Here is a 27010-nt window from a genome sequence, read left to right as displayed (position 1 = left end):
GCTGTTCTATATGCTTTCTGGCAGAAGCAACCTGCTACAATGTTGCTATTGTGTATATCAATTGGCATAATCAGAATGTAGCGGTCTTTGTTTTAACTATTGCAAACAATACCTGACTACCTATACATAGACACTGTATAAGAAGAACAGAAAGAAAAGAGAAGGGCGCCTCCTAGTGTAGCCAATTTTTATATGGGAGATAATGCAAAAGTAAGCATACTCACAATGTGGAAAGGCAAAGGTAATGCCTAGATGAGCAATCTGGGAACTTCACAGTGTCCCAGCTGACTGTGCACTATGCTTAGAGGGCTGCTCCTCCCAAATGCAGAAGGGATATCTGTATTCTGAAAATCAAGAGCAAAAAACAAGAGGGCGACCCCTAGTGCAGATCAATGATGAACCAGTGGTGAAAATCTGTTAGTACTGACGAATGGATACTCACAAGATGAATTGCACCCTGAAGTGCAAATATGGCATACTAGGAATATTATAGTGTCCTAGTGCACAAATCCAACCCAAAAGAGGCAGTGTCGTGATGACAAATGGACTTTAAGTATATGAGATGGACATCAGGATGGTGGAAAAGATAAAGAGAACTCCAGTATCGATAAAAAAATATTTAATAAAAAGATAAAAAATGAACATACACAGATCAACAATGATATCTGTTTGTAAAATTGCTACGCGTTTCTAAGCGTTAACCACGCTTTTTCCTCAGGCAAATGATCATTTGCCTGAGGAAAAAGCGTGGTTAATGCTTAGAAACGCGTAGCAATTTTACAAACAGATATCATTGTTGATCTGTGTATGTTCATTTTTTATCTTTTTATTAAATATTTTTTTATCGATACTGGAGTTCTCTTTATCTTTTCCACCATCCTGATGTCCATCTCATATACTTAAAGTCCATTTGTCATCACGACAGTGCCTCTTTTGGGTTGGATTTGTGCACTAGGACACTATAATATTCCTAGTATGCCATATTTGCACTTCAGGGTGCAATTCATCTTGTGAGTATCCATTCGTCAGTACTAACAGATTTTCACCACTGGTTCATCATTGATCTGCACTAGGGGTCGCCCTCTTGTTTTTTGCTCTTGATTTACTGTATAAGAAGAATGTTATGCCTTGCAGCGGATTGCCTTGTCCTTCTGCGATAAACCTGCAAAGTGTAAAAAGCTTACTGCTTCTATCTATCTGGTGACATTTGGGTGGAGGCGAGAGGCCGGTTAGTTTCCTGGTAAACTAACGGTAGTGAAGCCCTTGTTATATCGGATCATAAACAGCAGTAGCGATAATAGGCAGGACTGCTCGACTGGACCAAGGCCTCTAAGGAAAATAACCGCTACAGAGACTCTATCCCTATAATAACATTTGGCATTAATACCGGGACCAGAAAGCCGTGGAAATCATACCTGAGTTTGTTGTCATGTGTCCTGCTTGTCTGCATGGTGATGGAGATGAGATGCCTAGTGGCTCCCTGGTGAGTGTATAGGCTGAAGCGACAGCGACAGATCCGGTGGTGGTCCGGCGGATGAATCCAGACGTCCTAGGGCGCTGCGACGGTAGCGTGAAGTGTAGTTCTGGTGGAAAGCTATACCTTACAGAGATCTGGTAGGAGACCTGGACTACCGAACGGAGTGGGCATATCAAGTAGGGCCCTACAGGCAGAAGGTGATTCCCTAAAGGATACAGCCTGAGTCCAGGAAGGTCTGGTGATAGCACGTTGGAATGTTCTTGCCTGTATAATCAAGGTACTCTATACATGATTTCTGTAATGGCGGTATAACTCCAACACGAGTCCTGAAAGCAGAACCAGTAGAAAGAGAGACGTTTGGCTTTCTTGGAGTGCGTGGAACACGGGACATACTGGATGGGTAATATTATGTACAGTGACTGTATGGATTAATCTTTATTGGGGGTCAAGATTGCATTGTCTCAAAGGGAGACTCTTTCTGAACATCTCTACCGTATCTATGTTCTATATGAAAGTGGATGGGAACTTTTCCTTTTTTTTTCTGATACCGTGATTTGCAAAGTTTAAAAAGCATTTATTCACTCTCTTGTTGCTGGACATTCGATTATTTAAATTTAAGTAATACTCAGTAAAGTGCCTATGTATACAGACATTTAGCGCTACATGATTCCCTTTAGGTAAATCATCTGAAGTTGCCATAGGTTTAGGATTATAGTCTGTATTACAAATATTGGTCTAAGAAGGATAATCTGATGCTTAAGGTTAAGGGTGTCAGATTATATTGCAAATTGTGATTAATGATATATTGCATTATCTGAGGGTATTATTAATGTGGCCCTTGGCTCTCTGGGTTATAATTCTCAGTTAGATTGTATTGCCTAAACTGCTTGTATTTGTCTGTATTGTTTAAACTGATTGGTCTCCTGACGAAGTTCTAGTGGGTATGTCAGGAATATTAACCAGGCTGCAAGTTTGCACTTTTATTACTGTGTCTAGGCTGGCAGATACAATTGATACATCGCTGGAAAACTAATTCCCTGAGAGATACAAGCACAAGATCAGTTGTATAGGCTAGCCTGACAACAGATATTTCTAATTGCAAATGTTGAAATCTTGATGATAACTAATAGACATATGCATATAGAGCTTAATAACCTTCAAATCATCATTAGCTGACTCTGCAATATATTTATTCCAGAGCCTAGTGGTATTCATAAGTGCGACTTGGAACAACCTAAATCTCTAAAAAAATTATAAATATTTAGAAACTAGGAATTTCTCTGACAGGTCACTCCTTTCTTAAATACTTTTCTCTTTTTTTGTTGTTTTTTTTTCTTTTTTTTTTTCTTCTTTTTTCTCCCACACAGTCACCAGTCAGTTCTATCTGGCTTAGTAGCACAGGCACGTAACTCACTTCTATATACACATCTTCTTTTTTTTTTTTTTTTCTTCACCTTTTACACGTTCTTAATATATCTACACACATTCCATGGTATTTCTTAACACTTATAAATAACACACGAACTTAATAGTTCTATAAATTTTGTGGCACATTCACTCTGAGTGGCCTAGCAGTGAGTTTGTATATATGGATAAATTTATACTTACAACTCGGAATTCCTCTCCTACTATGCCTGTCAAACAAAAAGAAAAGAAAATGGCTAAACGCACTGACCAGACACTAGATTCATCACAAACTCAGAGCGAGATACACATTGATATGCAGGAACTTGTTTCCCAAATCACTAAGGCAATTACACCACAATTGGATAGTATGAAATCAGATATCAAAAACGATATTTGTAGTCTCACGGCAGAGATAAGGCAATTCTCTACAAGACTATCAGAGGTAGAGACCAGAATTTCAGATATTGAGGATAAACTTAACTTTACCGAACCTATTACTGTGGATTATATGGTACGTGTTGATAAGTTGCAAGCCAGAGTTGAAGATCTGGAGGACCGATCCAGGCGTAACAATCTTAGAATTATCGGTCTTTCAGAAACTGACACTTATCAAGACTTGATGCATTTTGCTATGGTCATTCTACCTCAGAGTCTTGGAATTAACTCAGTTACACCAGTGCTCATAGAGAGGATCCACAGAATAGGGGTAGCACGATCTGTGAGAAAAGATAATAGTGTTAGTAGACCCATTGTACTGAAGTTTTTAAATTTTCAAGACAAAGTAACTTTTCTCCGGCAGTACAGGAAAATGTATCCACTTATGATAGATCAACACAAGATCTTAATTTTTCAAGATTTCTCTAGTGAGACGGTAGCAAAGCGCAAAGAGATGACCCCGTTTTGTTCTAAACTTCTAAACGCCAATTATAATGTTAGGATGATATATCCGGCTAAATTAGTGCTATCAATAGACGGAATTCAGAAGGTTTTGAACAATTGCAAAGAAGCGCAGGATTACTGTAAGGATCAGGGTATACAATGAAGATAGTGAGTCAAAACATACTTTAGACAGGTAGTCAGGCCCAGTCACGATTGTATGGAAGATAGTGAGCTTATGGATGCGTTGGTATGTGGTTTGTTGGCACATGGATGTGCTTGGCGTGAATGTAGGTATGTATGTGAATGTCTGCGGTATGAGGGGGATTGGGGGCTTTGCCCCCCCCTTTTCTCTTCTTCTTTTTTCCTTTTTTTTTTTTTCTACCAATTGTTTTTGTGTCTATCTCCACTGATAGGATCATGAGATTATATAGCTTAATTGTACAACTAAAGGAATGAAGGCGGATATAAGTCCCTTAAATCTTCTTTCATGGAACGTAGGTGGGATAACCTCCCCAATTAAGAGGAAAGCTATTATGAGATTGCTTGGGACACACAAACCCGATATAGTGATGCTGCAGGAGATCCACCTAAAAGACACTGAGACTATGAAGCTAAAAACAAAATGGGTGGGAGAAGTTGTGGCATTGGCAGGGGAAGGCAGGAAGAAAGGATTGGCAATTTTGATTAACAAACAATTAACGTATGAAATAATTAGCATAGAACAGGACCCTGGAGGTAGATTCCAAATCATGAAGATAAAAATCAATTCAGTCTGTTTTACAATTTGTAATGTATACGGCCCTAATGTTTTAGATACACACTTCTGGAATAACTTAATTAATAAGCTACTGGGATACATGGGGCAGAATTTAATAATAGCGGGAGACCTTAATCTAACACCCCTTCCTAACTTAGATAGAATTGGGAGGAAGGAATCATATAAGGGGGATCGTAAAACACGAATATTTCAAAAGCTATGTGCCCAACTTGGGGTGCGGGACATCTGGAGGGTCCATCATCCAGACACTAAGGCATACACATGCGCATCATCAAGCTTCCAAAGCCTTTCTAGAATTTACATGTTTTTAATTGCAGAAAATTTTATTGGCACTGACTGTAAAACCGACATCAAAGATATTGTGCTGTCAGATCACGCCATCATCTCTCTGGAGTTCGGCTGTAATGTTTTTAAAAGGGAGAATAATAATAATTTGTTCTTCCCTAAATATCTAATATCTAACAGTGGATTCCAGAATTATCTTAAAAATAAATGGACTGAGTATCATAGCTTTAATGGGGATTACCTGGAGAAAACTGAAATCTACTGGGAGGCAGCGAAGGCTGTCCTTAGAGGGCACATTAAAGTTTATTTAGGTATATTAAAAAAAAAAACAAACAGACAGAGTTACAACTCTCAAACACAGTTAGGAATTGTTATAATACATATATAGCTCTCAGATCCAATGATAACTGGAAGAAGTATAGTGAAGCCAAATCTCAGTGGACTATTTTTTTAAAACAGAAGGCTGTGCAAGAGGGCTTAAAACAGAAAGCGTTATATAGAGGTTTCACTGGCCGGGCTGCAAAGTATCTGGCTAGAATTACTAAACCAAAAGATAGTAATCGGATTACAGCTATCAGACAGAATAGCAATAGGTATACGCAAACAGAAGAAATAAAGAAAGTATTCTATGAATACTTCCAAGGTATTTATAGGGCAGACCCTCCCAATCATGTAGACAAAGAGACATTTTGGTCCAGGTTAAAACTCCCAAGAATCTCATCGGAGGAAGCTCGAGATTTAAATCTGCCAATTACATTGCAAGAAATAAATGTAGCAATCAAACAAGCTAGTCTGAATAAAGCTCCTGGGCCTGACTGTCTCCCGATAGAATTCTATAGAATATTACAAGAGGAGGTGACCCCAATTTTACATAAATTATTTAACAGCTACTATGGCTCGCATTCAAGTTGTTCCAAATATTTTATAGCATCTAACATCTCGCTTATTCTAAAGAAAAATAAGGACCCAGAGAGAGTTGAATCATATAGACCTATGACATTATTAAATTCAGATTATAAGTTACTGACATCAATTATAGCTACGCGATTACAACCGGTCCTTAGAAATATTATACATGAGAATCAAGTTGGCTTTATGCAGGGGAGAAACCCAGTAAAAAGCATTTGTAAAACTATGCTGATTTTGGATTATCTTTGGAACAATCTGTCAGAGAAAGCAGGGGACAGGCTGAGTGCCGCAATTGTGGCACTGGATGCAGAGAAAGCATTTGATTATGTAGATTGGGGTCACCTGCACACGGCCATAGATAAATTTGGATTCAGCGGCCATTTTGTTGATTTTGTCAAACTGATATATAGTAATCCCGTCTCCTCAATCATAGTAAATAATGTATCCACAGATTTTTTCTCTCTTCATAGAGGTACACGGCAAGGATGCCCTTTATCCCCCCTCTTATTTAATATATCACTTGAACCATTGGCTATACTGTTGCGTGATCAATTAGAGGGTATCTCCATTCAGGGGCATAAGTTCATTCTCTCACTATACGCAGATGACCTATTGCTTTTCCTTAACAACATGGAGGTTAATCTACCGATATTGCTTAAAATATTACATCTGTTTGGCTCAATATCAGGTTATAAAATCAACTCAAGTAAATCGGAGTTACTATGGATAAGGAAACCATTAAAAGGCAATATGATACATCCTTTCAAAGAAACTAAGCATATAAATCATTTGGGCATAGTCTTTAGTAATAATCCGTCAGAGTGGTATACTCTAAATTTTCCATCTTGTTTGCAGGAAATACAAAATCACTTAGACAATTGGATAAATCTTCCGATTTCGCTTATACCACGTATCATGTTGATCAAGACCATTTTATTTCCTAAACTTTTATATTTGTTACAGAATATCCCTGTTTTGCTCAAAAACAGAGACGTTGTCAAATTTAATCAGATATGCTCTAAGTTTATTTGGAAGGGAGGAAAGCCACGGATTGCATTAAATAGGTTAATGAATGTTAGCCTGGCTGCTGGCCTGTCGTTTCCTAATATTAAATATTATAACTGGGCCACAATATTAAAATATGCCGTAGACTGGATCACTGAAAAGGAGTACGTCACCTTATACCAGTTTGAATCTAGTATTGTTGCTCCATTTGATCTGAAAGCTATAATTGCATTGCCCAATGAGAAAGCTCCCCTGTAACATTGATAATCTGATAACGTTTAAAAATATTGTCAGGGTGTGGCAAAAATATTGCCTGGAAATTGAGGTGACTCCATTTGCGACTGAATTTCTGACAGTCCAAGGAAATCCAGAATTTCAGCCGGGGTATCAATCCCAGGTGTTTCAGGGTTGGCGGGAGAAAGGCTTAAGGTATGTTGCGCAGTTGTTGGTGGAACCTGGTCTAATTAATACATTTGATACTCTTAGAATTAAGTAGGGAATTCAGAACAAGGAGTTTTTCGCCTATCTTCAAATACGGCATTATTTAACCTATGTTCAAACAGAATTCAAGCCTAATTGGACTACGGGCCCGTTAGCAACTGGGATAAAAATCTATCAAGCGGGAAGCTTCTCTATATCTAACTTCTACAAGATTTTGAATGCCAATATCAAAACTAGACAAATTAAGTATATACGGTGGATATGGCTAAAATATTTCCCAGAGATAGATATTATAGATATACAGAATAGCCTTACAATAATCAATGACTCATGGGTCCCCACAGCGTGGCGTGAATCCCAGCTCAAGATATTATATAATATATATATTACTCCAAGTAAAATGACCATGTGGTATAAAAAAGTACATCTCTGCGCAAAATGTCGCTTAGAAAATGCTGACATTATGCATTGCTAATGGTCCTGTCCTAAAGTCATGCAATTTTGGAATAAGATATCCTATTGGATTAGGCGGATAGTTCACACTGGAATAAGTATAGGTCCGCAAGATGTCGTGTTCCTTACTACGCGGTTGACGGGTGGTAGGGAGTATAAGCTTCTCAATACATTATTGATGCTAGCCCGTAATATTATTCTGAAAAATTGGAAGGCTGCGCAGGAGTTAAAATTCTTAGACTTTAAGAAAGCAGTTATCATGCAAATTACTATGGAACAGTATAACATAAAAAAGTTAAATAATTACCAGGTCCAAGCCTTCTTTCATAAATGGGAGGGTATCATTAAATCACTTCCTAGTAGTACTCCAATCCAGTTAGTTGGTCCATTGAGTAACTCCATTTTTGTTCTTCAAAATATACTTACAGGGCATTATCCCAGAGAATGGTCTACTAGTTAAGAGAGTATGTGGAGGGTTTAGGGTTTTTTTTTTTTTATTTATTTATTATTATTGGAGTATTATTTTGAACTTGGGTTGTCTGGATCGATATGAATGTGTGTGTGAATATGGATGGTGGTTGAATGTAGACATAATATATACATGGATACATAAATATAACTTAATATAGGCTTTGGTCAATTAGACAAGAAGACTAAGATAATCAGATAGAAGAAGATGTTTTCTTTCTCTTTTTTCACCTTTTGTTTCCTTTCTTTATCCCTCTCCCCTCTTCCAGTAAGGTATGTGCCCTGAGTATCCAAGGTCAAGTAGGAAGGGATTGGGAATCTATAACTAAATATAAGGTTTTTTTCTTTTAAAGTGATTAATTTATTTTTTGTGTTCTGTTGTATAAAGACGATATATTGTTTACAAAATGTGACAAGTCTGCGCACTTGAATGTCCATGTGGTTGGAAACTAATAAAAAAGAAATTTAAAAAAAAAGACAACAACATGGAAAAAAAGAGTACAAGAGCGAGCAAATAAAATTATTGGTCGTATGTACTCTGTAAGTTTCATTTCAGATGTTGAGAGATTTTGTTTACACTTCTTTTGAAGATATTCAAACAGTTGATGGTGTTCAATTTCACACATTTAAAGAAGCAGCTCAAAAACGTTATCTTTTTGAAGATGATTAATCTTGAGATTTAACTCTTCATGAAGCTGCAAGTGAAATGATGCCTCGACTGCTTAGAGAACTTTTTGCTCATATTTGTGCTTTAGCATCTCCACCAAATTCTAAAAAACTTTTTGAAACTTTGTGCTTTAGCATCTCCACCAAATTCTAAAAAACTTTTTGAAAAGTACAAAGAAAGATTTTTTTTAAGACTTTTCAAGACATCCAGGTCACACATTAGAGTGTCAAAACTGTTTAATGCTTTGAGTGCTAAGCACTTTCCCACCTGGGTTTTTAAGTTTGTTTTTTTGGAAAAAATTTTTTTTTCAGATCCTAAGATTTGCACTGTTGGAAAGGTTAGGCAGTTACCTTTCCAACGGTAGTTCTTGGGGGTCTGTAGCTGCTTAGATGCCTGAGATCCAGACTTCTAAGCAGCATGCCCTCTGCTCCTATACTTTGTTAAGTATAAATAAAGTTGCGCGGTGATGTCATTGCGTGTGATGTCACCATGCATAACGTACAGCCCCAGCGATGACTGTCACTATGCAGGCACGATCGCCAGGGTAGGAGCGGGTGGGAGCCCCCAGATCTCCCTCAAGGTGGGAGAGTGCTAGCGACGGCTCTGAACCGTCGTTAGCACCAGAGTGGGAAACTCTGCAATGACTCAAGTGGTTAAATTATGCATTTAGAGATATTCAGCATATTTTAATTGTTCATGGAAAAAATTGTCAAGATTTTGGTTTACCAAATCCTCCAAACAATTTACCTGAAAATCCCAGAGATCTCTATGATGCTTCTTTTGAAAGTTATACTAGAGTTCAATTGAAGGCATCTTTTAATGGCCTTCAAAGAGAAAGCTTTGAAAAAATCATTGCTGCATCGGAAAATGACAGTTTACCACAAAGGTGTTATTTCCTTGATGGTCCAGGTGGTAGTGGTAAAACCTACCTATACAAGACTCTGTTGAGGGAATAGTGAGGTAGCATTACCAGTTGCTTCAACAGGTATTGCAGCAAATTTGCTGGAATGTGGACGAACATACCACTCACAGTTTAAGTTGCCAGTTCCTTTGTTGGATACTTTAACCTCTTCCATGAGGCAAACCTCTAATGATGTGCAAATGATCCATAGTGCAAAGATTATTATTTGAGATGAATCAACCATGTCTTCCAGTGATGCACTCAGATGTGTCGACAAACTCCTTCAAGAGTTGATGAATAACAACAAACCTTTTGGAGGCAAAACAATTCTGCTCGGAGGTGATTTTAGACAAACTCTTCCTGTTGTTGCACATGGAAATAGATCAGCTATAGTTGAAGCCAGCATAAAATTTAATCCACTCTGGTATAAGTTTAAACTTTTGAAGCTGACTATTAATGTAAGATCTGTTGATCCATAGTTTAGCTCTTGGCTTTTTAAGCTTGGAGATGGACTACTGACAAACGAGCATGGTTTTCATGAAGACATCTTTGAAATTCCATCCCAAATGATCTGCAAAGACTCCATTGTAAAGGAGATTTTTTGTTGAAGAGTTAAAAGATTCTGATGCTTTAAGTTTTCAAAAATGGCCATTTTATGTCCAAAAAATAGTGATGTTGATAAAATCAATGAGGAAGTTCTGAGTTTGTTAGAAGGTGAAACCTCTACTTACTTAAAGGGACATGCCAGCCACATTTTTTCTTTTATGATTTAGATAGAGAATGCAATTTTAAACATCTTTCTAATTTACTTATATTATCTAATTTGTTTTATTCTCTTGATATTCTTTGATGAAAAGCATATCTAGATATGCTCACTAGCTGCTGATTGGTTGCTGCACATAGAAGCATCGTGTGATTGGCTCACCATGTGCATTGCTTTTTCTTCAACTAAGGATATTTAAAAAATGAAGCAAAATAAATAATGGAAGTAAATTGTAATGTTGTTTAAATTTCTATTCTCTATCTGAATCATGAAAGAAAGATTTTGGGTTTAGTGGCCCTTTAAGTACATATTCTATTGATGATGAATCACAGGAAGATAGGGATAATTACCTAGTTGAGTTTTTAAATGAATTGGCTCCTTCTGGAATGCCAGTACATAAACTCAATCTTAAAATAGGTAGTATTATAATGCTTTTGCGTAATCTTAACACCAAAAGAGGTCTTTGTAATGGCACCAGAATGGTTGTGAAAGATTGCGTGACAATTTAATTATTGCGCAAGTATAGCTGAAGGGCAAAATGTTTTCATTCCCCGAATAGATTTAGCCCCAAGAAATACTGAACTTTCTTTTGTATTAAGAAGAAGACAATTCCCAGTTAAATTTGCATTCCCTATGAACATTAACAAAGCTCAGGGACAGACTTTAGAAAGAGTTGGCATCTATTTGCCAGAGCCAGTTTTTAGTTTTATGTGGCTTTTTCACAAGTAAAAAGCTCTGCAGGTGTAAAAGTTAAAGTCATAGATGGACAAGAACAAGGGAAATTAATAACTGGAAGTGATGCCTGTTTTACTAAAAATGTTGTATATAAAGAAATATACTTAAAGTAGACATAATTTAAAGGGACAGTATACACTCATTTTCATATAACTGCATGTAATAGACACTAATAAAAAGAATAAGATGCACAGATACTGATATAAAAATCCAGTATAAAACTGTTTAAAAACTTACTTAGAAGCTGTCAGTTTGGCTCTGTTGAAAAGGTAGCTGGAAAGCCCACTGCAAGTGGCAAATAAGACACCCCCCCCTCCCCCTTCTTTTACATATGAAAAGACCCTTTACACAAACAGGAGCAAGCTGGAGAAGGTAGCTGACAGTATTCACATAAAACTTTGGGGCTTGGTTAGGAGTCTGAAAATCAGAGCAATGTTATTTAAAAATAAGCAAAACTATACATTTATTTTAAAAAAAAACTTTATGGGCTATATAAAAAGATCATCTACAAAACATTTATGCAAAGAAAAAATGAGTGTATAATGTCCCTTTAAAGAGAATACATTTTGTATTTATTTAGGACAGTAGTCTGTCCAAATAGAGTGTGGCTATATCAGTAGTTTATTATATAGAAAATATTTTTGATATATTTAAGACAGTAGTCCATTATAATTATAGTATTGCTACACCTGTAGCTTAAATATTTATATAAAAGAAGAGTTACAAAATAGGTTGTTCCTACATTTGTAGCTTAAAAAATAATTAGACTGCCCTCTGGGCAGGCTTATCGACTAGTTGTAATATAAAATACAATGCACAAGGTGTAAGTGTAACAAAACTCTCATATAATGCACGGGGCTTGTATTGTATCTGCTTCACATACATAAATAAGAGAGATCTTGCCGTGCTAAAGATTTCGGCCCTTTTTCGTTTGAAAATTCAATGAGTTCAGCATTTGTGAAGTCTGAACTACAATTTCTCTCCAAGCTGGAGAATAGTTGAATATCAGGGCCTCATTGTATCCATTGCATGCTTTATTTTATCTTTTTTTACAAGATATATTTGCTGCACTTTTAAACACGTGTCTTTAGTACTCTATGGTAGCAGTGTTTTGCAACATTATTTTTAACTACTGTATGTTATGCAATGTTGCAAAACTCTGCTGCCATAAAGTACTAGACACATGCACACTCCTGAGCTCTAATGAGCCTACCATGTTTACTCCTTAATAAAAGATACCAAGAAAATGAAGCAAATTTGATAACAGAAGTAAATTGCAAAGTTGTTTAAAATTGCTTGCTCTATCCAAATCATGAAACTTTAATTTTGACTTTACTGTCCTTTAACTAATATTTGTAAGTTTGCCTTATTTTTTCTTTGTTCTCTTGGTATCTTTATTTGAATGTAAGCTTAGGAGCTGGCCTAATTTTGATTCAGCACCTGGGTAGCGATTGCTGATTGGTGGCTACATTTAGACCAGTATGAACCAGGTGCTGAGCCAAAAATGGGCCGGCTCCTAAGCTTACATTCTTGCTTTTTTAAATAAAGATACCAAGAGAACGAAGAAAAATTGATAATAAGAGTAAATTAGAAAGTTGCTTAAAATTGCATGCTCTGTCTGAATCATGAAAGTTTAATTTTGACTAGACTATCCCTTTAAGGATCTGAAACCATTAGACTAATAATATTGGAATCTTAATTAAGAATTCATTGTTTGAGTAACATACACCCAGATTACAAGTTTTGAACTAAACAGGGTGCAAAACTAATGCCAAAAAAGTTCAGTTATTTCACCCTCCATAGCGCTGCCATTACAAGTTACTGAAATGCCTCCTTGTGTGTGCAATATGGTGGCGTTAAGCTCCATACCACCCAAAATCCAAGAACTGCTTTGATGTGCTCGTACACACTTTCCCCCATAGACATCAATGTTGAGACAGTGTTAGAAAAAAAAATAACACCTGTGATCACAGAATGAAAAATCTCCGTAACGCAACCCATTGATGTCTATGGGAGAAAAAAGTTAAGTTTAAACCTAACACCCTAACATAAACCCCAAGTCTAAACACCCCTAATCCGCCACCCTCGATATCGCCACCACCTAAATAAAATTATTAACCCCTTAATCTGCCGCTCACGACATCGCCGACACTAAATTATTAATCCCTATTCCGCCATTACCCGACATCACCGCCACTATAATAAAGGTATTACCCATATTCTGCCGCTCCCCAACATCGCCAGCACTATAATAAAGCTATTAACCCCTATTTCGCCGCTCCCAGAAATCACAGACACTATAATAAAGTTATTAACCCCTAAACCTCCAGCCTACCACATCTCCACAACTAAATAAACCTATTAACCCCTAAACCGCTGCCCCCACATTGCAAAACACTAAATTAAACTATTAACCCCTAAACCTAATACCCCCTAACTTTAAATTAAAATTACAATATAACTATATTTAAATAAAAACTTACCTGTGAAATAAAAATAAACATAACTATAAATTAACCTAACATTACTATTCTATTAAAATAAAAAATACTACCAATTAAAAAAAATCTAAATTACAAATTTAAAAAAAACCTAACACTACGAAAAAATAAAAAAAATCTAACATTACAAAAAATAATAAACACTAAATTACAAGAAATAAAAAACACGAAGCTTACAAAAAATAATAAACAAAATTATCAAAAATAAAAACAAATTACACCTAATCTAATAGCCCGATAAAAATAAAAACACCCCCTAAAATAAAAACACCCCCTAGCCTACAATAAACTTCCAATAGCCATTAAAAGAGCCTTTTGTAGGGCATTGCCCTAAGTTAAACAGCTCTTTTACCTGTAAAATAATACAAAGTCACCCCAACAGTAAAATCCACCACCCAAACAACCCCCCAAAATAAAAAAAACTTAACTATAAAAAAAACCTAAGCTACCCATTGCCGCTAAAGGGGCATTTATATAGGCATTGTCCTTAAAAGGGCATTCAGCTCTTTTTCATTGCCCTTAAAAAGCCAAAACCCTAATCTGAGAAAAAACACCCCAAAAAATAAAAAAAATACCTAACACTAACCCCAGAATATTTACTCACGGTTGCTAAAGTCCGGACATCCAAGCGGCGAGAAGTATTCATCCAGGCGGCGACATCTTCATCCATCACGGGGGCATCTTCTATCTTCATTCTGGCAGCACAGAGCGGAGCAGCAAAGACATCCAGAGCGTCCTCTTCCTACGTTCCCCACCATATACTGAAGTTTCAATGCAAGGTAGCCATTTCAAAATGGCGTACCTTGCATTCCTATTGGCTGATTAGATTCTTCAAATTCAAATCAGCCAATAGGATGAGAGCTTCTAAAATCCTATTGGCTGTTCAAAACAGCCAATAGGATTCAGTAGTATTTTTTATTTTATTAGAATAGTAATGTTAGGTTAATTTATAGTTTAATGTTAGGTTTATTTTTATTTCACAGGTAAGTTTTTATTTATTTATTTAAATATAGTTATATTGTAATTTTAATTTAAAGTTAGAGGGGTTTAGAAGTTAATAGGTAGTTTATGGTTGTTAGTGTACTTTTTAACGCTTAAGTTATAAGTTTTGTGAAATATTTTTGTGGCGCAAAACTCAAAACTACTGCTTTCAGATGGCAGTATGGATCGTGACAGTATAGGCTGTAACACAAGCTTTTTAGCCTCACCACACAACCTGAAATACTGGCGCTATGAAAATCCCATGCAAAAACCTAATTTTCTTTTAGTGTGGAATGGACTTTGCTTACAGGCTAAAATGCTTGTGGTATAGCAATACCAGCACGACTCGACTCGCAATAGCTGCGTTACTGCTTTTACACTGAAATTGCCATTTTTTCAGCACTAAAAGCCGTAACGCAAACTTGTAATCTAGGTGATCATTTTTTATGTATACATTCATAATTTGGGACATATGCAAATCTTTTTTAACTAGACAAGATAGTTTAAAGGAACATTAAATACTAAATAAATGCTAGATATAATGATTCATTCAAAGAAAAGATTAGTCTGAGAATAACATATAGATGTATTTTTTAAATTTTCATTAGTTGTAAAGTTTTAGAGGGTGATTTATCAAGCTGAGGCAGACAGGGGCATACATACATGCCCCTGTCCGCCGCAGCTCGCCTCTGGCGGGCTGAATTCCCCTGGCAGAATTCAGAATTGCACACGAGCGCTATTTTGCACTCGCGTGCAATCCCGCCCCATGCCTGCGCACAGTCAATCACGCACGGGCAGGAGCTGTCAATCTCCCTGGTCGGACTAGACTGCAGATATTGAATTTAGCACTTTTAGAGGTGCCGAAAGACTAGGGAAGCAGCGGTCTGATGACCGCTGCTTGTTAAATACAGCATGCAGGTTCTCTTGTGAGAACCTGCAGCCATAGTGGGTCGAAAGGCAGGGCCGGATTTCCCATTAGGCACAGTAGGCATGTGCCTACAGGCGCCTTGCAATGAGGGGCGCCTGCCTGTCAGTAAAAAAAAAAAAAAAAAAAAATTTTATGAGGGCATTTATTTTAGTAAGAATTGTGCTGCCAGGTGCCTACAAAGTCGAGTGTTTCATTGGGAATATGTTACAGCAGTTGAGGGAGCCATGAAGGAGAGAGGGGCAAAGATTAAAACTAAACCCCTCCCATTTTAGCCAGGCATGTTTAGTTTCACTTTTATTTTCTGTACTTCTGTTGCCTCACACAGCCAAGCTCCGTGCTGATGTGGTGCAGAAATTTTTTGTTGAGGAATGAAAGCTTCAGAACAGGTTAGTACTGTACAAGGCTTCTAATGCTGCCTAGAATTAAAACATAACAAGCAGAGCACTTTAACCCCTTGGCTACCAGAGAGGGTTGCAGTGTATTCACTTGTTATGTGCTGTATTCCTTTTTTATAGCCAGGAGTTAAAATTCTGCTTCAGGATGAATGTTTTTGTTCTATAAAGGCCATGGAGGTGTGGAGGTTATGTGGGACTAGCTGCTCTGCTCTTTATTACAAACTGCCAGTTGTGATTTACAGCCTTTAGGGCACTTTGACAACAAAGTTTGTAGACTGTAAGGCTGTAAAATGTGTATGTGTGTAAACCACTCACATGGCATATTTGTTTGTATGTATGTATATGTATGTGTATATATATATATATATATATATATATACACATATCACACACACACACACATATATATACACACACACATATATATAAATATACACATACACACACATCACATTAAAAATTGTTAATCTGTTCTTTTATCAAGTAAGTGTGGTATTTTTGTATTGTGGTAAATTGAATTTCTAAGTTCTAATTTTAAACACATTTGTTGACCCCTGGATTACATATAATCTACAACATTCCATGTTTTCCTTTGAGAGCAACATCATATGATATTTATATTTCAGAACAAAATAAATGTAACATCTGTGTGTATTTGTACCAAAAATATCAGAGTTTACAAGATTTTTTTCATGTAGTGGAAAACAATAACTACATTTTATATTTTCTTCCACAGGCTGAACAGGTTGTTGATGGTGATGAGCTTGCATGCTGCTAGTTTTAATATTGCTATTGTTTACACAAAACTGTGTTTAACTCCAACAAAGTGTTAAGCACATAGTCAAAGTCATCTCCAGAAAAGCAATACACTAATGGCTTGTCAATAAACATGTCCTATGAGCCCATCTGGGTCTGCACAGATGTGTATTGCTGTCTCAGAACTGACATTGACTATGTGTTTAACTCTTTTGCAAGAGGCTAACACACTTCTGTGCAAGCACTAGTGCAATAATAAAATGCCCAGCAAACTATCACATTTTATGTCCCTTTAAATAGGGTTTTCTTTAGAATATTTTGCATTAAAAATTTAACATGATTTGTTTTTGTTATACATAATAGAAATTGTATGGCCATTTGAGTCAAGTGAATATTGATTTTTGGTGTAGCTTCCATTACAACAAATATTGCAATTGGTGTGTGTATTTGTGTATCTCCATAAAAGGGAAAATGTAATTTTACATCTAATATTTATTTTTAGTTGTCCTAAATAATAATAAAAAAGTCCTCATTTTTTCCACTTTTTTTCTGGGGGGGTGGGGGGGGGACGCTTCAGGTTTTTGTGCCTACAGCCACCTGAGATGTAAATCCGGCCCTGTCGAAAGGCTTGTGAAGCCTTTGATAAATCGACACCCCTTAATGTCTTTAAAACAATGGGAGCTGCCATGGTATAATTTAGGTTACTTTCTCTGCTGTGTCCAATTTAGGGACATTTAAAAATAGGTCAAAATAGGTCAATAGAGTTTAATAAAGCTACTTTTTTTCTTTCTAATTATTATAGGCATCACTCCATAAATTGTAATTTCACATCTCTATTATTATTCTTTATCTACAGTGTTTGGCTGGGATTGATAATTCTAAAAATAGGGATTAATAATATATATCACATCAATCCATTCCCAATATCTGACACTACTGCAAGTTGGAATAAAATAATGCATTTATTTTTATAGATCTAAAATATTGTTATTTGGCAATTTACAACATTTTACTTTTAATAAGCCAATAAGTTAAGAATCTTTGCTTCTGTCCTCTCTCATGTACAGTGCAGAAAACATGTCAAAGGTTTTTTTTTAAGTTTGTTTACATCAGATGATCATATCCATAATTTATATCTGCTTGCTTTTTTGTAGAATAAACACACTGGTTGCTTCAAAGAAACTTTTGTTTCTATCAACTCTTTGTTCTTTACATTGTAATGCTTTTTTATCCTTTAAAATAGCCACAACAAAGGGCTATATGCAGTATTATAAGATGTAATTGATATACTATATGTTAGTGGACAACTTGTGTACATGGCTTTGGATGTGCTATTTTTATTTGAATTTCATAATTTTCATATAAAGTATAAATAAGTTTGTTTTATTATTTCATTTGTATTTACAATCACAGAACATGACACTGCCACCAGCCCAAATAATAAATAACTGGGAAATAGAGAGGAAGTATTCAAAATAAATACAAATTTAGTACAAATAACTTTAATATAGTGGCAGCGACTTTGGGGGCGGCAGATTAGTGTGGCCTTGGTTTAGGGGTTGATAGGTAGTTTATGGGTGTTAGTGGTGACTTTGGGGGTGGCAGATTAGGGGTTAATAAATGTAGATAGGTGGCGGCGATGTTAGGGGCGGAAGATTAGGAGTTAATTATATTTAACAAGTGTTTACCATGTGGGAGTGCAGCGGTTTAGGGGTTAATATGTTTATTCTAGTGGCGGCAATGTCGGGAGTGGCAGATTAGGGGTTAATAATTTTATTTTAGTGTTTGCGATACGGGAGGGCCTCGGTTTAGGGGTTGATAGGTAGTTTATGGGTGTTAGTGTACTTTTTAGCACTTTAGTTATGAGTTTTATGCTACAGCTTTGTAGTGTAAAACTCATAACTACTGACTTTAGAATGCGTTATGAAACTTGCGGGATAGGCTGTAACGCTCACTTTTTGGCCTAAAAAAAAAAGCTTGTAATAACGGTGCTATGGAAGTCCCATTGAAAAAAGACTTAACGCAAATTGCGTAAGTTAATTTGCGGTATGGCCAAAAAAGTGTGCGGGACAGCTGTACCTACAAGACTCGTAATAGCAGCAGTAGTAAAAAAGCAGCGTTATGAGCCTTAACGCAAAACTCGCAATCTAGCTGAGTGTCTTTTAAACTATCCTAAGTGATACAGTTTCAGGTCAACACCTGTGATGCCACTCCCACAATTAGCATATAACAGGTGAGGCCCCCCACTGTGCGTGACTATCTAAACATATAGACACAGTGGAGGGGTATATGCAAGCCAATCAAATGTTCTAGGACATTGAGGAGCGCCCAAACCCCCAAAAAATAGATATGGTGGCCAGCACTGGAAGTGAACATAAACATAAAAATCATAAGCATAAAAATAAATATTAAATGGTAACTTTGAAAATCCTGTATATATATATATATAGGAGGTGGATGATTTTGTTCTATGAGGTATGTGCAAGATCAAAACATTGTACTCATAAATAATAATACCCATTATAGCGCTTTTCAATTTTTGCCATATAACGTATCCCTTTTTAACCTTTTTAAATCATTTTTAACAATATTAAACTCCTTTTTTTTACAAAGTGTATATGTAAGTGTAGTACTTTTTTTTTTTTTTTTTAAAGACCTTTATTGATCATAAACATAATACAAGTTGAAAAGTATCAGAAGAAGTACATACATTCACTATGTAAGAACAGGTTCACAACAGGTACCCATGTACAGAAGAAGATAAAGAAAATATATTGTGTATACAGCAGTTTTCTGCTGTCTTATATTTCAGTCCCTGTTTGCAGATATGTCCTATTGGTCACAACTTTGGGAGGTGATCGGTAAGATACCGCCCACCTCTTTGTACTCAACCATCTTTATACTTGCCAAATAGCTCTATATTTTTCAAGAATTTTTTTATATTGTCCCTTCGTAGTCCATTAACTTCTTGGTAACAAATATAATGATAAAGAACAACAGTAACATAAGCATGATACAAAATGCACTAATAGCCTCTAGATTAAGCAGTAGTATGACATAACATTAGTAGATGGTATAGTAATAAGATGATGGCATGGTTACAGTTTGCCAATTGTCAATTATTCACACACAAAAAAGGGGGAAGGGGGGAGGGGAGAGAGGGGAGAAAGGGGCAACAGAGGGAGAAAGAGGGGAACACAAGGGGGGTAGGGGCAGACCTTCCAACGGTCCCCATTCACGTAAACTCATCCCATCCAAAACAACCGATCTCGGCACCTAGCTCCTCCTCCACATCTGGAACATAAGTTCATAACTGTCTAGTTTAGATATTTTAGTGTAGTGATATTTTTCAAGCATTAAGAGTTTCAGTACTTTATGTTTCCAGTCTTCTATTGTGGGAGTCTGTGCTGATTTCCAGTGTAGCCGGGTCAAGTTTTTTGCGCCGCTTACATTAGATACAGGAGGGATTTTTTACTTGGGTCTCGTAACTTGATGGGGAGGTGGAAGATCAGAGTCTCCGTTTTTTTTTTTATTTCTATACCTAAGATTTCCTGTATCTCCACCCAAACTGAAGACCAGTAGTTGTCTAATAAGGGACAATCCCACCAAATATGAACCATGGGGTCCAGTTCTCCACATCCTCTCCAGCAACTGTCAGACGTGTTTGGGTATATTGTCTTGAGACATGAAGGTGTGAGGTACCATTGGCTCATGTGTTTGTATTGGGACTCTTGTGTATGAGCTGAGACCGAAGTAGACTTGATGGCTCGGAACATCCGGTGCCAGTCTTCTATTGTAAATTCTATTCCCAATTCCCTGTGCCACATTCTAGTGTAGGCCGTGAGTGTGTAGTCTTTGGGGACAAGAAGGAGTGTGTATATCAGTGAGATCAAATGTCTGGATATCGAGCATCTGGTACATAACTGTTCGAATGGTGTAAGATTTCTCAACAGTTGTTGTTTGTGCTTGTGTGTGGCAATGTGATGGCATATTTGTAGATAAACAAAAAAGGGGGTAGGAAAACCGGGAAAGTCTCTTTCAATCTCTCCTCATGTCTTTACCCTCCCATCTATTATGTAGGTAGCTACATGATTGTTGGTCAAAGAGGTCTGTGTTGGTGTTGTTTTGGTTTGTAGAGGAAGTTCAGGGTTCCCATAGAGCGGTGTTAGCGGGGGATATATATAGTCAAAATGTGAGGGTCAATCTGCATTGTCCTATCCCACTCATTAAACAGCTCCGTCAACAAGGTGAAGTGCGTGGGGTCTGTCAGTCTGTGTCTTTTTTGTGTCCATAAGAGGGAGGTGAGGTCTCTGGTTTGCAGGGCGCTTCTGTCCAATTGTATCAAGATTTTTTGCTTGCTATCCTGGCATCACTCCACAACTCTTTGGAGCAGAGTGGCCCTTCAATATAACAAGAGATTAGGTAGTCCCAATCCTCCCTCCTCACTAGGTAGATACATGGTTCTCTTGTTCACTCTTGGTCTTAATCCCTGCAATATATATTCCTCAATTAGTTTCTGCAAGGATGGGAGGAACGTGGAGGGGAGAGGGATCGGAACAGTTTGAAGTAAGTATAAAATCCTTGGAAGGACATTCATTTTAATGACATGTATTCTTCCCAGCCAAGACATCGATTTATGTCTCCAGGAGGAAACATCTGCTGAGATCACCGTTTTAATAGACACATAGTTTGCGGTAAACATATCTGTCACCTTGGCTGCCATAATAATGCCCAAGTATTTTAAAAATTTGTCTTTTTTTATATTTTAAACTTTATTGAGAGATACTTTGCAGGGGTAACAGGTATATGTAAACATTTCAAAATACAAAGGAGTCTGTAACAAACAGAGATTTAAACAAAACAAGCTTCAAGTAGCCAGATTACCAGCTTCCCCTGTCCACAACATTTGCAAGTACCTATGAGTGTAAAGAGCACATTGAATACCAATACACAATAGCTATGTAACAAAAACTGTGCCTATATAACATTAATAGAGAAAAAACACAATCTCTTATTTTCTACCTCCTGGACCTATAAAGGCCTCTCCTGGGCTTTAAAATCTAAATTATGAAACATAGGAGGTTTGTTTAAAAGGTGATAGGGTCACTCATGAACCCTTGACTTATAATTTACAGCATTAACATAGATCAGTAGTGGAAATGATATATATATAGGAGAATTTTTTTATCGCATTATGCCTAACCTGTTTGGGAAAAATTAAGGTGATTTTTAAGACATTTAATAGCTCAATTAATACAATTATTGTATATATGATACTTGATATATTATTATAGCAGCATAACAGTACTGTATGGGAGAGACTAGCAAAGTCATTAAACAAACTTATTGTTTCCTTTTCCAAAGCCTATGTACTATTACTCAGATGGTGATTGACAATACGCATACAATACATCTCTGATATGTGATCTAGATTAGCAGGTCAGTGAACCTAACGGAACTCAAATAACATGCTTGTAAAATACAATAGTTAATGGCAAATTTTTACAAGAACCTGAACTATAGTCACTCTAGTGTACTTTTAGTTGTTCCTAATCTACTGCACAAAAGTTAACACAGCTAACATAGAATTAGACAGAAAATAGAATGACAGTAATAAGCCTCCTTTGCAAAAGTTATGGGGAGCTATGACCATCACCAGACTAAATAGGTGAAATTACGTAGTTCTATGGGAAATGTTTAAATACTGAGAAGAGATGAACTATGCAGATTTTACTTTAAAACCAAGACTGATATTGTAGCGTTAAGTAATAAAGTCCCTCAAACATCAGGCGTAATTGCTATCATTAGGGTACGGTAGCTATAAAGATAAAGTCAAATCCAGTGAGTGGCTTCCCATTTAGGAGTGTAAGTGTGACAGTTAGTGGCAAGGTATAGTTTGTTTCACAATTATACATACTGATGGGGTTGTTGCATTTTTGGAAACATATCCCATATCAGCCCTGTAGCAATATCAGCCAATGCCCATTTTACAATGACTCCAGGCTAAACGGCTCTCATTATCTGTAATCCGGATGATAGTTCTCAAAGTTGCAAGCCACACGGGCCGTACCCAAGCACTGATCTGCATAAAGAGTGTCAACTCATGTGCGGAAAGACCAGGTCCCAATGTCCATCTGTTTCCGTAGCCTTGGCCCCAGTAGGTGAGTGACAGAGCTGAGTTTGCTTCGGTATTTAGTAATTAGCTGGGCTGCATGTTCTGCTTGTGTCCGTTTCACCTGCCAGAATCCAGATACCAATTTGCACCATGCAGTCAGCGCCATCTCTCTTGTCATCCCTATCGACCATGTCCTCACTTATAGAGGTGGCGTTCTTAAATATCTCGATCCACTCAGATAGATGCCAGGCTCCCAATCCTTGTATTGGCGTGCCGTTGGAGAGGGTAGGAAGCCGTCGCTGGGGCCCCAGGGCGTCGCAGCCTCTCTCTGTCACCGGAGCAGGGACTATCTGTAGGCAATCATCGGCGTTGTCCACCACAGGTATAGTAAATGCAGTTTGTATCTGCATTATCAATTCGGCTTGAAAAGTATCAAAGAGGCTACTGAGCTTGGCCACAAGGCAAACGGCCGACTCCATGTTCATACAGTTGATTGCTCGTATATGCCTCAGAATTTTATGTGCCACAGTGAAGTATCTGGGTGATGTTATAGTCAGTGCGTGTCTCACTCTTAAATATAGCCACTACCTACATATATTTATGTTCGTTTCTTATGCTGCATTTCAATGAATCGAGACACCTCATACGGCTGTTACTCCTGATATATCAGGACTCTGGGAGGGTAAATGAGGTGCCAGGTCTGTTATTAGGCCTCTGCTGCGGTCCCCATCTATTACGGTCTGCTTAGCTGAAAATCAAAGTCAAACACACACAGATTCTTTCTTTAAATATTAATCTGCAGATCAACTGTAATTTAGGACTTGAATTATATGCTTGAGAAACAATAGTAGTCAGCGGATCCATCAGCTTCCGAATTCAGCTAAAGTTAAAAGCAGCCATCTTGGTCGGTGTTCGGACCCGCCCCCAAAAAATTTGTCTTTTAGTACCAAAGGGCTGTGCACTCCAAGCCAGGCCAAAGTGGCAGGCACCAGGGAGATGCTAAGGAGCTCCGACTTAGTGTCATTAAGGTGAAAGTGGGAGACCTCCTGTATTTCTTAAATTCTTCCAGCAGGGCCGGTATTGTTGTTTCTATATCAGTGATAGTAAGCAGCAGGTCATCCGCATACATAGCTAGTTTATTTTCCTTAGCTCCCATTTCTATTCCCCTGATAAGAGGGTTAGCCCTTATATTACTTGCCAATACCTCTATTGTGATGGCAACCAGTAGGGGTGAAAGGGGCACCCCTGCCGTGTACCATTGGAAATGGTAAAAGAATCGGAGAGAACATTATTCACTTTAATCTGTGCATTTGGGATAGAGTATAGTGCAAGGACTGTTTTAATGAATCTATCGACAAATCTCATTTTCTCTAAGGTGGACCGTAGGAAGTGCCAACTCACCCTGTCGAACACTTTGTCAGCGTCTGTGGACAATAGAGCAAGCAGCCACCCATTCTGTTTTGAGTGAGCAATCAGTTGCATCACTTTAAGGGTATTGTCCCTCGCCTCCCTCCCAGGGACAAACCCCACTTGATCTGCTGCAATGAGGCCAGGGAGAAACTTATTTACTCTATTTGCTAATACTTTAGCCAGGATCGTCACATCTGTATTTAGCAACGAAATTGGCCTGTAACTTTGTGGTATGTCTACCAGTTTTCCCGGTTTTGGGATGACTGTTATGTATGCCGTCAACATAGTCTGTGAAAACTGTTGTAAGTTAGCCAGTCGGCTAAATAGGTCCTGTAAATGTGGAAGCAAATCAGTAAAAAAAAAGTCTTATAATATTTAGCCCCTAGGCCATCTGGGCCTGGGCTTTTCCCATTTGGAAGATCTTTCAAAGCTATTTGTATTTCTTCCTGGGTAAGGGGCGTTTCAAGAAAATCAATGGCATCTTGATTCAGTGTCTGCAACTTGGTGTTATGTAGGTACTCCTGTGCCTGATGTCTGTTTATGGCCTTCTCAGGAGGTGTGTTAGGTTCAGGTGAAGCCAGATTGTATAATTTACTATAATAAGACCGGAAAGTGGCTGCTATGTTGGGACTATCTTTGTGAGTTTTCCCTGCACTATCTTTAAGGGTGTAAATGAAGGATTTCAGTTGGGAATGACATAGTGCTCTAGCTAATAGATTTCCAGATTTGTTCCCTCCCTCATAATATCTCTGCTGCAGAAGGAGTGCTTTACGCTGGTTCTCCTCCTGCAGGTGCTGCTTGAACTCTAGACTAGCCTGGCTGAGGGCTGTTTCAGCGTCCGAGTCCAGGGGGTTCTTTTTATGCCGCTCCTCTAGTGATATTATATTGTTTAAGATTGTGTCATATCTTTCTCTCTATTGTTTTAGCAATTTTGCTTTGTGTTTAATTAAATGGCCTCTAATTACACTCTTGTGAGCCTCCCAAATGATGGGTAAAGGCAAGTCCTCTGTCATATTCAAGTTGAAGTATTCTGATTTCATAGAGGCTATATCCTCCTGTATCAGTGGGTTGTCCAGAAGAGAATCCTCCAGACGCCATATGTATGAAGTAGCTGGTGTGTCTGGCCATATCATTTCAAAGGTTACCAGTGCATGATCAGACCAAGTAATAGAGGAAATGTCACTGCGTGTAATGTATGCAATGCCTTGCGAGTCAGTGAAAAAATAATCTTTGTAGGAATATTTCTTATGTGGGCTGGAGTAATAGGTATAGTCTGTCTCTGTAGGGTGCATAGTTTGCCAAATGTCATGCAGCATATGATCTTTGAGTACTAAATTGATTTGTTTTAATATATGGTGGGGTACACTTGAGATCCCGTTAGAAGTGTCTAATTTTGGAATTAGTGGGGCATTAAAATCTCGCCTAGGAACAGCACCCCCTTAACTATCTCGAGTAATTTGCATGATAGGTTTCTGAAAAAGACATGCTGGGCAGTGTTGGGTGCATAGATGTTCGCAAGTGTTATCTGTTTACCATACAGTAAGCATACTACTATATCATATCTTCCTTCTTTGTCTCTCTCTATTGTTTGTGGTTGAAAAGGGGCTCTGTGGTGTATCAATATACCCACTCCATTCTGCTTGCGCGGGCCTGATGAGAAAAAGGCTGTGGGGTATTTATGGTTATAGCAAAGTAACAAGAATTTCCAGCACCTGGGAACAGGGAGGCGTGCAAGCTTCCAGGATACTGCACCGTATCCAAAAATACAAAAGTCACAGGAAAGAAGCAGCACCACCTGGTTTTTCAAACAGATTTATTCGTGCATGTTGCACAATATCCAAGCCAGACCAAAAAACAGCAACGTTTCGGACTCAGTCCTTAATCATGCATAGTTACACCTGGAGATCATATAGCTTAAATACACCTGTAAACCACACCCACCAAACATCATACCTGTAGCATACTGAATGTGAGACCCCTCTAGTGGTCACTTATAAAATTACAACCATAGATCATAAATGTCAGGTTAAACACATATTGCTCCTAGAAAATCAGAACAAATAAAACACAATATTTTACCTCTATTACCTTATAATACAATGACACAAAACCCATAGATATCTTAGAGGTACAAGTTCCCTATTCATACCTTTTGGGTACATAGTATCCAATCTATTAATACAGTAGACTTCTCTTATTTTTATCCTCTTAGTCCTATCTCCCCCCCCCCCCGTCTAAGATATCCTACCTGCTCTAATATTTGAAATCTTAACTGTGTTAGATTATGACCTGCAGATAAAAAATGATTGGCCACTGGGGCATCCAATTTCTTTGTTCTAATACTACTTTTATGTTGGGTTATTCTTTCACAGACTGTACGGGTGGTCTCACCCACATATCCCAGACCACATGGGCATTTGATATAATACAAAGCGAAATCAGTATTACAGGTAAAGTGTCCCCTGATTCAAATTTTTGCCTGTACCAGAATGACTAAAGGAAGAGCCCTTAGTCATATTATTGCAATTAGAGCAACCTAGGCATGTAAAACAGCCAAAATTCTTACTGCTAATGCGTCTTTGTACAAGTGTCTTGGACCGACCAATATGTACCAATAAATCTTTAAAAAAAAATTCCCTCTTAAAAGCAGGCATAGGTAGTTCCTTAAACTCAGGCACATCTGGGTTATATGTCTGTAAAATGTGCCAATGATTAGAAATAATTTTACTTATTCTGTTACGTAATCTGGAGTACTG

The sequence above is a fragment of the Bombina bombina genome, chromosome 5 (assembly GCF_027579735.1).
Source record: "Bombina bombina isolate aBomBom1 chromosome 5, aBomBom1.pri, whole genome shotgun sequence".
NCBI lineage: Eukaryota > Metazoa > Chordata > Amphibia > Anura > Bombinatoridae > Bombina > Bombina bombina.
Note: the sequence above shows the minus strand (reverse complement) of the source record.